Source organism: Tympanuchus pallidicinctus, unplaced genomic scaffold (assembly GCF_026119805.1).
Source record: "Tympanuchus pallidicinctus isolate F22 unplaced genomic scaffold, pur_lepc_1.0 scaffold1, whole genome shotgun sequence".
NCBI classification, from domain to species: domain Eukaryota; kingdom Metazoa; phylum Chordata; class Aves; order Galliformes; family Phasianidae; genus Tympanuchus; species Tympanuchus pallidicinctus.
In genome coordinates this window covers 67,802,855-67,816,726 of record NW_026294618.1, presented here as the reverse complement: position 1 = coordinate 67,816,726, position 13,872 = coordinate 67,802,855, and the positions used below count along the sequence as shown (strand labels likewise).

The following is a 13,872-nucleotide window of genomic DNA, read 5'->3' as shown; positions in this document are numbered from 1 at the left end:
AACCGTTCCTGGTTTCTGCCACACTTTGGGCTACCTGCAAGGCTGAAGTGCAAAGTGTTTCCCTTGTTTCAGAGTTGATAAATGAGACCCCAGCCCTTTAATAGGATAAAGGTCATGAAGAAGGCCTCAAATTGAAATTAATTAGATTTTCTTTCTTCAAGAAGGCAAGAGAAGCCACACACTGGATCAAACCAGTGTCTACAGCCCAATGCATTGCCTCAGACAGGAATCAGGGGCATGTGCCCAGGGAGAATGCAAGAGAAGGGCCTGCATGTAGTGGTATTTCCCTGGAACAATTTTCCAGCTTCCAGCAATTTCTGGCTTAGGGTTTCTGTGAGAAAGATGAGGTGTGTTTGCATTTAATAGCCCTCTGTGGAAAATCCATGGAAGAAAAATCACTTCTTAAGCCCCCTTCCCCCTTTCAAAGCATGCTATTACCCAAAGAGTTGGAAGTGAACTTTTGTTGCATACTTTTGTGCTCGCAGCGGCTCAATGTTTGCAATTCTTGGCAGGGACCATTCACTTATCGGTGATTCAGCCTTCAGTAATCAGCACAATGGTGACACTGTACAGGGGCAGCTCAGGGCCAAACCTGCAAATCCTACCAGCACCTCCCCTCCTTGTCCGTCTTTCTGGTTATGAGGTGGGAGGAATGATGTGAAGCCTTTTCCTGACATTTAAATACATGAGCTGATGAGTTATTTCTGAACCATACCCAAAATAAAAAGGATGGTGAGAAGGCACTCGTCTCTTCCTACTAATCAGCTGTAGCTGATTTTTATCTTCCAGCCTTTCCTAAGTTCCCCTATTAATATTAAATCCTCTACTCTTAGCATTTAGATTGATCATCTATTTCACAGTAAACAGTTTTATTACTATATTTTGCTTTGTTTTTTCTTTTTTTGTTTGTTTATTTTTGTTTGTTTAATCACTTCTTGTTAAACAGAAGTTTACCTAGGTGCAAAAGGCCAAAATCAGTTACTTTGGATTCCTGTGGGCCACGGCTCCATGAGTCCAGAAATGAAAATTTGGTCACCACGTCAAAAATCTGAGAGCCACGGAACATTAGTGCATTTGTCAGCCTGCTGATTCAGTTGTGCTAATGGCAGACAACATTTTCCCAGATCTGAAGCGCTTATTGTCTGTAGGCTTTTGACAGGACCTCCCACAATCTGTTCTGAACTACACCCCAAGGTCATGGTCTCTGGATATTGCCATGACTGCTCTGTAAGCAGGTTTGACTCTCTTCTGTTTGAATGCTCACCAGACTGAAACTGAGATCAGATTTATCCTCATCTGCTGCCTCAGTTTCCAGTCATGGCTGTGCCTGAACTCATGCATGCACAGAACTGACAACATGGCTCAACTGCTCCATCTGCACTTGCAGAGAAAAAAGTCATCTTCCACACATCTTAAATAAATCCTGATGGTCTCAAGCATAGCTACCAGCCTCAGCTAAGCCAAGAGTTTTGTCCATGCACTTGGCTGTCACAGACAGAGAAAGGCAAGGGTTAGTCATCTGGCTTTCCTCAGTGGCCCAATCTTAGAGATGTTCATGTGAGCAAGGCCTGGCACACTGCCCACTTATGCCCATTCCCTGCAGGCAATGTGTATGGAGAAACTTCTGCATAGCATAAAGCAGCTCTGAAGCTGTTTTGCTGGCTGTCCAATTTTCACAGTAAAGCAAAGCAGCAGTCAGTAGCAGTGAGAGGTGGTTGACTCTTTCCTTAATGCTTTGGCTGATTCCATTTCTCAACAGCCAAAGCATCGGGAAATTTGGGTTAATCAGCAGGATCTGTGTGAATCAGCTCTACCAGGTGTAGGGACACAGAAAGGTGTAGATTCATCCTGCTAAATGGCATGATTTGGAAATACCTTGGTAGACACAGTGCTGAACTTTTCCCAAATAATATTTGCAGGACATCCATGGAAACACGTGAGCTGGCCTTAAAACTGGAAGGCTGATCCCTGGAGTTGCCACCTCTAAAGGTCCCTGCAGTGCAGCTGGGACAATGTTACTCAGCCACACAAAAGCAAGCAAAAAGAGAGGGCAACTGATGCACCAGGACAGCCAAGACACAGTTGTGGTGCAAGCTGGCACAGACTCCCTGAAGCACATAGTTAACAACAGGATAGAAATGTTCTCGAGGGCTTGCTTCTGAGCTGTATCAACCTTATACTGCCAGATGGTCTGGTGGATACAGAGCTGGTATTAATGAATGTTGAATCACAGATTCATTGAACAATACCCAGGTCAGACTCCGCACTCCAAACCCATGTATTGAGGCTGCTGCTGAGCATGCCTCCTTATGCTGCTCAAAGAGATGATGTGGTGAGATAGGAAGCACTTTGTTATGCATGCTGTCTCAGGCAAGAAAGGGGCTGCAGGTAAGGAAGATAAGAAGAGTCAGAGTGGTAATTAGAGCTAATATTAGTCTGGCTGACCCGCCTTGACATTAAAACGCCTTGGAGAATTTGCTCAGCCCTTAAAAAGTGAACACTGCTTTTCTGCATAGTCTGATTTAAAAAGTGCCAAATTGCATGCATGTGCCATTAGAAATCTGTAAAGATACCTCGCCAGGTCCATGCTCAAACCAGAAACAACAGAACCGTGTTGGTGGGACATCACCACTGCCGTAAGGGAGCAGCAGAGGGAGAAAAGTCCCTTTAGCACTGCAAGGAGGTGGGCTGCTAATTCACCTAAAAGAAAAAAGGTAGCTAACATTAGTTTAATTTCCATCTTGGGCAACAAAACAAACTGTTCTTCCAAGAGTACAGCTCTTCTGAAGCTCTCGTCTGGGTGCGGTATGTGGCGTAAGCTCATGACGCAAGTGCAGGAATTTAAGCAGCTCTGACTCTGCTCTCCGTTTGCAGCCCAGCAAGCTTTTCTCTAGGCTAGTGGGCTGTTTGGTAAGTGGCAGCATTTAGACATCAGCTTGTTAATCATAGCATTTAAATTCGGCTGGCTCAGCATGATGTAGACCTCAGTTAATACGCTCACTGGTACAAAATGCTCAGTGTAACTGATGTTCTGGTGTTGGGACACTGGAAGCACCAAACTTCTCCAGGCTGCAAGGTGTTCAGAGGAGTACAAAGTGAGACAAACCATTAAACAGGAAAAATACTGGCAGGAGTGAATTCTAAGTGCTTTTTCCCCGTTAATTAGTCACCATCTCACATTGGAAAATACATTAATATACAAAATTTATGTTATTATTTAAAAAAAAAGAGTTAAAGCCTATGCTGAAACAGAACTCCTAAGGCTGCCATAGCCCTGGCAGACAAAACATTTTTGGCTGAAACACAACAACCTCCCAGGTAGAAGACATATTCCTTGTCTACACTGGAAACCTTGATACAGATGTCTTGGCAAACCCTCCTGGTTCTTGCAACTCTCCAGTATTCTTACAAATGAAAAATCAGTGCATGTCACAGCATCTAGAAAACTAATTATAAATGATAATAATCCAGCAGACCTACACTGAGGTTGGAATATCTCATGGAGCCATTTTTGTCCTTGAAAAGTGAGCACTGTGGTTTTGGGTTTTTTTTACAGTCTAACCTAGGAAGATGTATCAAAGAAGTCCTTTTGCACGGCTAGTAGTGAAACAAGCAACTTTAACAGATGAGCATTCCCCTCACCAAAGTGCCGTGGGGCTTCAGAGCTGCAGCAGCTATTGCTGTAGGTTTCCCACACTGATGGCAAAACCTAGTAATGAACCAAGGCCCAGACATTCCTAACATTTCCCAAGTGAAATGATGTCTTTCCAGTCTTTCGGATAGCTGTGCTGCAAGGATATGCTTGGCAGATGGTATGGTATAATCAAAGATGGCAAACTTGGCCACCTATGTATTCTACCCAAGCCCTTAACGCTCCCTTCATCAATTTGCCAGCAATTTCAAAGACAACAGATAGTGGCAGATTCTGCTGTCAAAACACTCCTCCCAACTACTGGGCATGGCTGCGTCTGCTGTGGCAATGCAGGTATTGTGCAGTAGTGCAGCCTCTTCAGCCTTGCAAAACACGATCCTCACTTGGATATCGGTGACGTGGGAATGGCACCCTGGGGATCAGTGATGATATATTCTGCCCTGGATGCTGTGGGGTGGCAGAGTAAGGGGAGGCGTGGATCTGATGGCCCTGAGCCATCAGATCGTGATGGCTGAATCACAGAATTGTAGAATCACTGAATGGGTTGGGTTGGAAGGAACCTTAAAGATCATCTAGTCCTCCCATGGGCAGAGCTGCCACCCAGCAGCTCAGGTGGCCCAGGGTCCCATCCAGCCTGGCCTTGAACACCTCCAGGGAAGGGGCAACCACAGCTCCTCCATTCAGCCCCGTGCCAGTGCCTCACCACACTCTGAGAGAACTTCCTCTTAAATTTCCTCCTGCAAATTAGCTTTGAAACAGTGAACTTCTGCACTTCAGTAGGTGGGATTCCACCAGCAGTCTGAGATAGTGTTCTTCTACCGAGTCCACTGAGCATCACTGCTCCTGGGTTGCTGAAGCCCTTTTTCAGTGAGGTATTAAAGTTAACACAAGCAGCTGCCGATTGTTTTGCTGGGGTTTTGCATGTGTTTATGTTTGGTTTTTTTTTTGCTGAACAGGAGTCTTAATGCCTTGTGAGGAAAACATTAAGGAAATTGGCTGAAAGGCTTGGAAAAATCATTATTGCATCTGACTGGACTGAAAAATACAAAAAAAAATTGCTTACTCTTCCTTTTTTTCTGGATAATTACCAGATTCCACTACATGATAACTTATACTTGAGCAATAAAATCTAGCACCGACCATTTATTCCCATTGATTAAATACTACACTGTAGCAGCATATGAGGTTTAAAATAGATACATTCATTAGAACTGGGAAGAAACTGTACTTTTAGAGGAAGTATCTGGTATATTGGTTTGGGGGCGGTTGTGGAACAGTGCTTAATATTCCTGCTATCTAACCTGCTCATCGCACAGCAATCCAGCAGCAATTAACCAGTATCCTCTGGCAGGCAGTAGGAGCTGACAAACTTGCTGAGCCGGTCCCTGAGCACCCAGAGGATGACAGCAAGCAGTCACAAGGAGTGCTGGGAAACTGCCTCTGCCTTCCTGGCCTGAGAGCCACAGCTTGCCCAGAAAGCAGTGGGAAGAGCTCTTCCTGTGGGGGATCCTGCTCATGCCAATGAAAAGCCCTAGAGTAAAAAAAACCCAGTGTCTTAGAGGCCCAAAAGAAAGCTGAGACTCTTCTCTGTTATCTTCTATATTATCAGCTTAATTTCTGCTCCTTGGTCCCAGTTTTATCCATTTCCAAGAGATTCATTCTACATTTACCATTACTGGACTAGCTTCAAGCCCACAGGATTCTTTGCAGAGGAGCAAGCAGGAGAAGACGTTTTCTCTGGCTGAGATTTGTGCTCAGGCAGAGATGCCATAGGCATGAGAAACCAGGAAAAAACAAAACAAAACAAAAAAAAAACAACCCAAACCCCCTAGTATCTAGATGGGTGCTCAGTTGCAAGACATAACATTCTCACTTATAAAAGGCAGGAGACACACCTAGAAGAGCTGATTTAGAAATAACAATAATAATACAACTTGTGACCTATACACCCTGCATGAAGGACAAAAGCAGGCTGTATGCTTATGGGAACAGTGGTTCTGAAACCCAGCTATTACTGTTGTTTTTCCAAAACAGAGTCTCCAGAGGAAGATCAACAAGGCAATAGTAATTCTCAGGTTACTAAAGCCGCTCAAGAACAGTGATAAATTAAGCTTGGATCTAAGGAAAACTGCTCCTTCACAGAATCATAGAACAGCATATGTTGGAAGAGACCTTGAAGATCAACTAGTTCCAACGCCTCAGACTTCCCAGGGCCCCATCCAACCTGTCTCTGAAAGCCTCCAGGGATGGGGCATCCACAGCTTCTCTGGGCAACCTGCTCCTTAGCATTTCAAAGTCTGGTCCCAGATTGTGCCAGGTGCTCAAGGAGCACAGTTTAGCCCTGTCCCATTCCTCGTGTCTCTTGGTGCTTCTGGGCACCTGTGGCCAAGCAAGGGCAAATCCCTCACCACTAGTCACCTCTGTGTCCCTCACATGGCTGGACACAAGGCTGGCTTCATGTTTCCCATTGGTTTTGAGGAATGGCAAGGCCTGGAAGGACTGCCCAAACCTTCGAAGTCAGGCTTACATAGATGACTTCTCTGAAGACATTTGAAGGAGGTTTGTTGTCTGCAACTTTATCATGCAGTCAGAGGGCAAATGTGCTCAATTCATATGAGATCTCACTTAGTTTCCCAAGAGCAGAAAGATGATCTCTCCTCTGAGAAAAAGGAAATCCTGCTACGACATCAGTCTAGTAGAAATCTTGGGGTTAATCCTGTCATTCGGGTTCTCCAATGCTGTTCACATCCACATTCTTGTTACTGCAGGTGATGCAAATAGTGGCTGCTTTCAGAGATTAGATCAAGTGATGGCTTGGATTTTGAATGCAGCTTCATTGAAGAGGAATGCCCAATTATCCCTACTGTAAAACTATGTCATTGTCAAGTACTGGTATTTATCATCTCCTGCCTGTACAAGTTTTGTTTCTGTTATAAATTTAACCTAGAGCTTTCAGCACAGTAGCCTTTATAATTAAAATGGCAACATGCCTCATAACTATCTCATTTTTGCTCACCCATCGCTCACTGGGGAAAATACAGTCCCCCCCAAAAGCTGAGTATGGAAATTCTGGGAGATAATACTGCAAGAACGTCATTAAACTTCTTTCTGAGTTACTAGGACAAGGAATGTGCAAAGCACATTTTACTTCTATTAGGAGACATGGGTCTTTTGTAAGGTTGTTTGGTGTGGTTTGGATTTGGAAGCCCCAGTCATGCCAATGATTTGGCAAGGCTAAGCCTGTGCTTTGGTCCTTCTGGAGCCTTAGGGATCACCTTAGGGTGCTGGAACAGTTACCAAAGCAGGGTCTGGTTTGGCATAGCCCTTACTGAGCAGTAGGAACAAGCCATCTCCATTCTTTTGCTTGTGAATGCTGTTCAAGGACTTATAGAAGCAAAGCCTCACTGAAATGCACAGGAGTGGCATCAGAGAAATACTTCTTTGGAAAGAAGAACGAGCTTGGAAGACGACATCCAAATTCCCGAAGTTATGATCAATTATGTTTCTCACTGACAAAGAAACCTTTAACTAAACTCCATGTATGTAGCTTTCTGCTGCCTCATGCAGTTGTGCAAATGTGCAATTATGTTCTGCCAATGAGGCTGTGTAGTTATGCACCTCTGAAATTGCCGAAGAGTTCAATTAGCTAACCCCATCATAATACACTTAGCACTGTTTGTTTTGCTTTTATCTGTTCTTTTTAACTGAAAGGGTGGAGGAAATTAAGTAAACATTCCGTTTATTAGCAGTTAATGTCTTCACTTTACAGATCTCAGGAAATGAGAGCTCTGTGATAACTGGCAACATCAATTGCTGATTTACCAGGAATCCCCCGCAGTGCATGACTGCATGAGCCAGCAAAGGCTGAGGGATTGCACAGCTGCCTCCGACTGCCCCCAGCTACACTGGGGCTGTGTTGGGCAGAATGCGTGGAATGCCAGTCATGCCTATGATTTTAGTCAGGTTATTCACCAGTGGCACCTATTTCTCCAGGTAGAAAATCTGCAATGGAAATAATGGTACACAATACATGTTCAGAGTCAATTTCATTTCTCGGACCTAAAGGACTTAGTGCACACCAGTGTATGTTAACTCTGCGGAGTCCAAGACAAACTGCACTTGTAATGTGTGCTGTACAGATAAGTGCAGTAAATCAGTGCTTGCAACGTGTATGACTTACTGAGAAACATGTTAACAGGGCAACACAGGCACAGAGGGTCTACCTTGAGCATGGCCACTGTAAGAGGCCACGCATGTGTACACGTGTGTATAATGACTTTGGAGTCAGTGTGAAGTTGTCTGATGAGAGAAAATGTATCTGACATCTGCAAATTTTGGAAGAAGACCAAATTCCAATTCCCCCCCCATTTGAATAAAAGTTGGCTGAAAAGAGAATGTGCTCATGTAAACCCAGAATTATGGGTCCCTAAATTCAAAGTATTTAACTCTCCTGAAACTGCTTCTATGACGGGGGAGGACATTTTAGTTTTGACTCGGCTGCTCCCATGGAATATGGAGCACTGCATTTGCTGAAGCTCATAAAAAAATATTGAGCAGGCTACGAGTGCTTCTCTCACACCTGTGCTGCTCTCCTCAAATTAACTTGCTGGTGATGGATGTGTAATTGTGTGTGCAGATGTGTATCTGGCGGGATCTATGAAGTGTTTGTTTGGGAACAAAAGGAGCAGCACCCAGCCCACTTGCAGCTGACTTGTCTCTGAAGGGCGAGCTTGGGAAAGCAGCACTAGGAACATGTCTCAGCCTTGACAGTGATGGAGATAGCTGCCCTACCTGCTGTGTATTCAGCAACCTTTGGGGTTTGCAGGCTGTGGCAGTCGGGGGAGATTTTAAGAGATGCCTTTCAGCTTGTCAAGCAAGTATATCTGATGTGGGAATCCCTGATAGACAGGGAGCACACAGCCCTGCTGTGTCCCCAGGGCAGAGATTGCTACAGCTCCCTTCCCTTCAGCCCAAGGCCGCGCTCTCAAATCCTGCCCACCCAACCTGCTCACTACCATTCTCCTCCTTACTCCACTGCTCAGCAGTTCCCCTCAGCTCTGCTTGGCCAGGGTGCCGGAGGTGACAGCCAGCTCTCTTCCCCATGCTCCTCTCCATCACCATGTTCAGCAAAATGGAGAATGGGATGCTTATCAGCCAGTGAGGACATCTTGGAAGGAAGGAGAGAGATACCCCAGGGCTACAAGAAAATATTCTGTAGTGCCTATGGAATTAATCAGTGGTATCAAGACTAATATTGAAATCTAATCCTATTGTTCTTGCCATTGTGCTCATCAAATGAGAATATGCAATCACTCAATGCATGGAATGCTTTCACAGAGCCAGGTCCTATCTGTAGGCTCCCTTTCTGCTTCCCCCTTTTTTTCTTGTAAAATAGATCAGAAATATACTTAATTTATGAGCTGTGACTAGGCGGTAATTCAGTCAATATGTTTCTCAAAGACACAAATGTATAACAGATTCCAGGCATGTCTGCAAAATCCAATTGTTTTTGGTCAAGGAACCATCATTTTTGATTACTATGCTCACTCCAAATTAGATATTCATACTTTTTCATCTTATTACTTTTTATCCTACTGCTCTGTACTGATTTACAGCAGGGGAAAACCTACTCTTGTTTGAAATATCCACTGTCATTGATGAATTCTGCATGAGGCACATGATTAAATGTTATTTAATTTTTTAATGATGTCCATAAGTGTACGTGAGTGGTCTCCAGGCAATATAAATCTCCATGCATCAACACAGAGCAATAAGCAGTTCAGAGACCTGATGTAGAAACCAGTTCAGATAGGCTCGTTCCACATCTATGTGGAACGTAACATCTATGGTTCCTGAAGAATAAAAACAAGATTACTGTGCCTGCAAGAGGAAATCTTTTCTTATATGATTTGTACGACAAACATCACCTGGCAACTTGATTGTAGCCTTGCCTCTCATCTGAGTACATCTGTGCTGATCTCTCCCTTTGTAAAAACATTATGCCTTTTGCCTTGATATTGATCTGCTTCTCAGGGATTAGCATAAAATCGTACAGCCCTCTTAGAGCTTTATCATACCTCCATTGCAAAACTCATACAAGCCCTTTTCTATTATGACAAAAGAGTCTTTATCGCATCCTTAATCTGTCAGCATTCTGTAGGAATGAAAGATGTAGATATAATTACAGAGTTTGAAATTCATGTTCTAGGCTGGTCCAGCTGCCAGGAAAAGGAATATAAAGAGGATAAATCCATGCATCCCACTTGCCTCAGTATTGTCTTGGTAGGGCCAACTGGATCAAAGTAAAATGTCAAACTTTGTGTGTTTTTACAATGACCGTAGAAGAAGCTGCAGAGTCTGTTTCTTGTCTTCATGCACAGAAAGGGCTTTGCTGCTTCTTTTCTCTGCCATCGTGTCCCTTTACTCAAGTCTCCTCCAGCTTGCTGCATCCAGCAGCCATTTCTCTCATCTGGAAAAGACAAAGGCAGTGGGATGGGCTGCTGGGCATATCATTTAACTGCCCCAGTGTAACAACTGTGCTCAGGATGGACATCTGACAGGTCTCACTGCCCTCCTTGTAGTCTTGACTGGAGAATGACCACCTTTGTGTTTGCAGTACTGGGGCTTGATATCTGACACTTCCTGAAGTAAAGGTGATGTTTGATTACAAGTGTCTCATGAAATACAGGCTGGGACACTGCCCCCCCAGGCACGCTTTAGTGGGTGTACATCAGAACACATCAAACCACCAATCTATTTGGCTGGACTTTGATGGATTTACTTCCAGCAAACTGGAGATTGAGTCTTACAGAGGACAGAAACTCAGGTTAAAATCACATACACGATTACATCCCAGATCACGCCATACAGATGGCATGACCCTCCCCTTCTTTAATCAGTGAACGGTTTGCTTTTGCTGTTCACAAGCATCTTTCTCTTTTCAGAGGAAAGAAATTAAAAAAGAAACAAGAGGCTGTTTGCTGCACTGCTGCAAACCAGATCCCACTGCGTACAAACATCCTTTTCTCTGGTCAGGACTCCCGAGACCTTGGGGCTGACATGCTGAGATTGCTTGGTGTCACAGTGGCACTGGTCCTCATCCCGTGACACTTCAGGAGAGGTGAGAAAGCTGTCTGCAGAGCGAGAAACTCCAGATAAAAATAGCAAAGTCCCTCTGATCCCCAGCTTCCAGCAGGCGATAATGCTGACTAACATGCCAGCCTTGCTCTGGTGGGCTCAGCAGAAGCTGGCAGACAGGTGGTTAAATTATAATGTTCAGAAATACCCTGCAAGTGGCTGAGTGAGCAAGAGGAGCTGTGCATGGAAAGATAGAGCCCAGGGAGAGATCACCCCTCCGCAACCTTTTGGGCTTTGTCTCAACATGTCCCACTTTTCCAGCAGAGAAGTCTTTCCATGCAGAGCTTCCTCCGTCGGCCTTGACCACTTTCCCTGATGCAAGGCCATATCAGCAGCAGGTGTTTGGTGCTCAGAGCCCTGCAGGGGCTGTAGTCCTTCCTGGTGGGTGGCTCGAGGCGCCTCCATGTGCAGGTTGTCACCACCAACCTCTGTCCCCAAACTCCCAGTGCCTCTGCTGCCTGGCTCTCACACACCGCACCAGGCGTGCCTGCTCCCTGTTCTGTGTAAGTCCTCTGCCAAAACCTCTGACACAAACAGCACTGGTATGTCACAACATGTCACTTAAACATTCAGTCAGTTCCTCTTCCAATTCAAGCTAGCCGAGGAATAATAAATGACACAAAATGCTGGCTTCCCAACTACTTTAGCTAATCTAGCCCTTTATTTCTGGATCTAATCAGTATTCCAATCTAATATGCACACCATCTTGCATTTCCACATTTTTGTAGCTGTTCCAAGTATCTTGCACTACATATCTGGAAGGCATTCTGATTGCCCTGTGGTAGGATTGTAACAGTCGTCCCAGGGTTGCTGCTGCACCCCATCAGCGACAGGGAGCTCTGGACTGGGGGAGTGCAAAGCAACCTGCTGGTGTCAGAGCTGAATTTTGCCTCTGGGTAGAAAACTGGGGGAAAATAAACACAAAACCAGAACGTAGGCTATATCAGAATGACACACAGGCAGGGAGAGGCTGGGGACAGGATGGCACTGCAGACTGCTGGGGAGCTGCTCATTGCTGCCAGCTTCACTTGCCAGTGCTCCAACTTTGTGTTTTCATTTCCTTCTGTAAACTCACAAGGGGTGAGCAGCTAAAGTACAGTGAAAAACTGGCCTGCAAACACCAGCCTGACTGGCTGTAATGATTGAGAGCACGATGCTGCAAGTTCTCCTCCATCTGCATCCACCTCCAGTGGGCAACCCAGCTATGCTGTGCTGTGCCATGCCAAGCCAAGCTTTGCCATGCTGAGCCATGCTGCAGAGTGTGTGGGCCTGCCTCTGGAGCAAGGAGGGCACAGTTACCTTGCAGCTAGTCCTGCCAAGGAAGAAAAGAGAGGCAAAGGCCTAATCCCTACTCATGTGCACTGAAATCCTGCAGGAAGAGGAGCAGGAGATAGGATGAACATATTCAGTAACTTTGACCAGAGTCACCACAATCCCAGTTGGGAAATACCCTGTGTGCTCTCTGGGGGGATTCATTTCTAAAGGAAAGAGTGGTAAATCACCATGGCTAGAAGCAACCTGCTTGTTCTGCCTAGTGGCAGGGGAACATCCCAGCAAGCACATCTCAGGGGACTGAGTGGAGCCTTCCTTCTGTATGCTCACCAGTTATGTCTGACTCAGATACCAAGCAGAACAAACATATTAACCTTTCTTTAAAGCCTGGAAAGCTTTGTAAAATCTAGTTAGGCATGCAATGAGTGTGCGTTTACACATATGTCTGAGCTGCACATCCGTTGCACTGAGGTGGACAGAGTGCTGCTGAGATATGATGCAGAAAATCCCTGGACACAACTGCAGAACTGAGGTCTTTGCATTCTGAATACTTCTTTTCACTTCCTTTTTCATGCCATTCTGTCAGCTGTCAGTACGTTGCAACAGGAAATGTCTCCAGGCACCACTCGAGCAAAGTTGCCCTTTCCCTCTTGGCAATCTTGGAACTGTGTTGGGGGTACAGCCCTTTATTCCCAGGGGGTCACTGTGCATATTTACCATGAACAATGCAGTATGGGGTGGCACAAAGGATCTGAGGAGATCACTGCTCTCAGACATGACCCTGCCTTGCTGGGCATGTCCCTGGAAACCTACCTGCAGTGCCAAAGACAGGGCTTTGTGCAGAAGAAAATATGACTAGAGCAGCTGAAGAGAGGACAGGCAGAAGCCTCCATCTGCTTAATGTAAGGTTGCATTTAACTTCTTGGCAAGGAAACCCACAGAGAAGAGGAATATTTTTGGAGTCCCATCTTTTCCTCGAAGATTTGAAGTTGATATGGCTACCACCTCTTTCTGTCTTGGAACACAAGTGAGAGAAGGGAGGTATCTGAGATGCAGGTCTAAGTGCTGCAACTCATGCTTATCACCATCCTAGGACGCAGCTAATTTGGACAATAAATTTAGACTTGGTGCAAACCTTCCCTGCATTTCTTTGAATGCAAAACAAAGCCTACTACCCTGGTCAGGGCTGTCCTCCAAGATGAATGTTCAAGGGCTGCTGTGCAGCTGCATTTGTTACTAGATTTGAGGTATGTTCAGATTTCAGAGCAGTTGTAATAGTGCAAAATAGACAATTAATAATGAAAAATGTCTCCATAACCCTTTTCCTCATGTGTTTTCATTTTAGTAATAAGCATTAAAAAAAAAGAAAAAAAAGAAAAAAAAAAAAAGAAAAAACCCAGGTTTTCCTCTATGTCATCTAAAACTATCACACTAACACTTCATTTTAGTTCATCCTTTTTTTCTCCAGGCTGTAGCTACACATTCAGACTACAAATGACAAGAGGCAGGGGCCTCATCCTCATTATATTTGAAAAATGTTTCTAACAGAAAAAGAGTGTTCTTACAGAACAAACACTGTAGTAATTAAGTATTCGCTGAATTTTAGGACTCAGTGTAGATAGAGCGTAGATACATTAGTTGGTCTCCAGAGAAAAAGATAAGCATCAGCCGGCTGTGCAACTTGGCATGCACTGCTGGGAGAAGAAGGTGTTAAAGTGGTTGCAAGGGAGAGCAAGCTGTGAGAGACCAGCACAAGCTCTGCACTTCTGTGAGAGGCCACTGACCCATGGGCAAGGGCAATTTCAGGGCTA

General features: G+C 44.9%; 1 protein-coding gene and 1 long non-coding RNA gene across 3 annotated transcripts in view; one reads left to right on the top strand and one right to left on the bottom strand.

Annotated features, from left to right (window-relative positions):
• Positions 1 to 13,872, top strand: part of TTLL2 (tubulin tyrosine ligase like 2) — a 487,337-nt gene that overhangs the window by 307,277 nt on the left and 166,188 nt on the right. The gene's annotated exons all lie outside the window — the stretch shown is intronic.
• The window catches only part of LOC128087184 (uncharacterized), a 146,930-nt gene continuing 142,308 nt past the window's right edge, over positions 9,251 to 13,872 (bottom strand). For both annotated transcript variants that reach the window (XR_008209703.1, XR_008209705.1), the window contains exon 3: positions 9,251 to 10,121. This is a non-coding gene — a long non-coding RNA (uncharacterized LOC128087184). The remainder of the gene's footprint in view (positions 10,122 to 13,872) is intronic.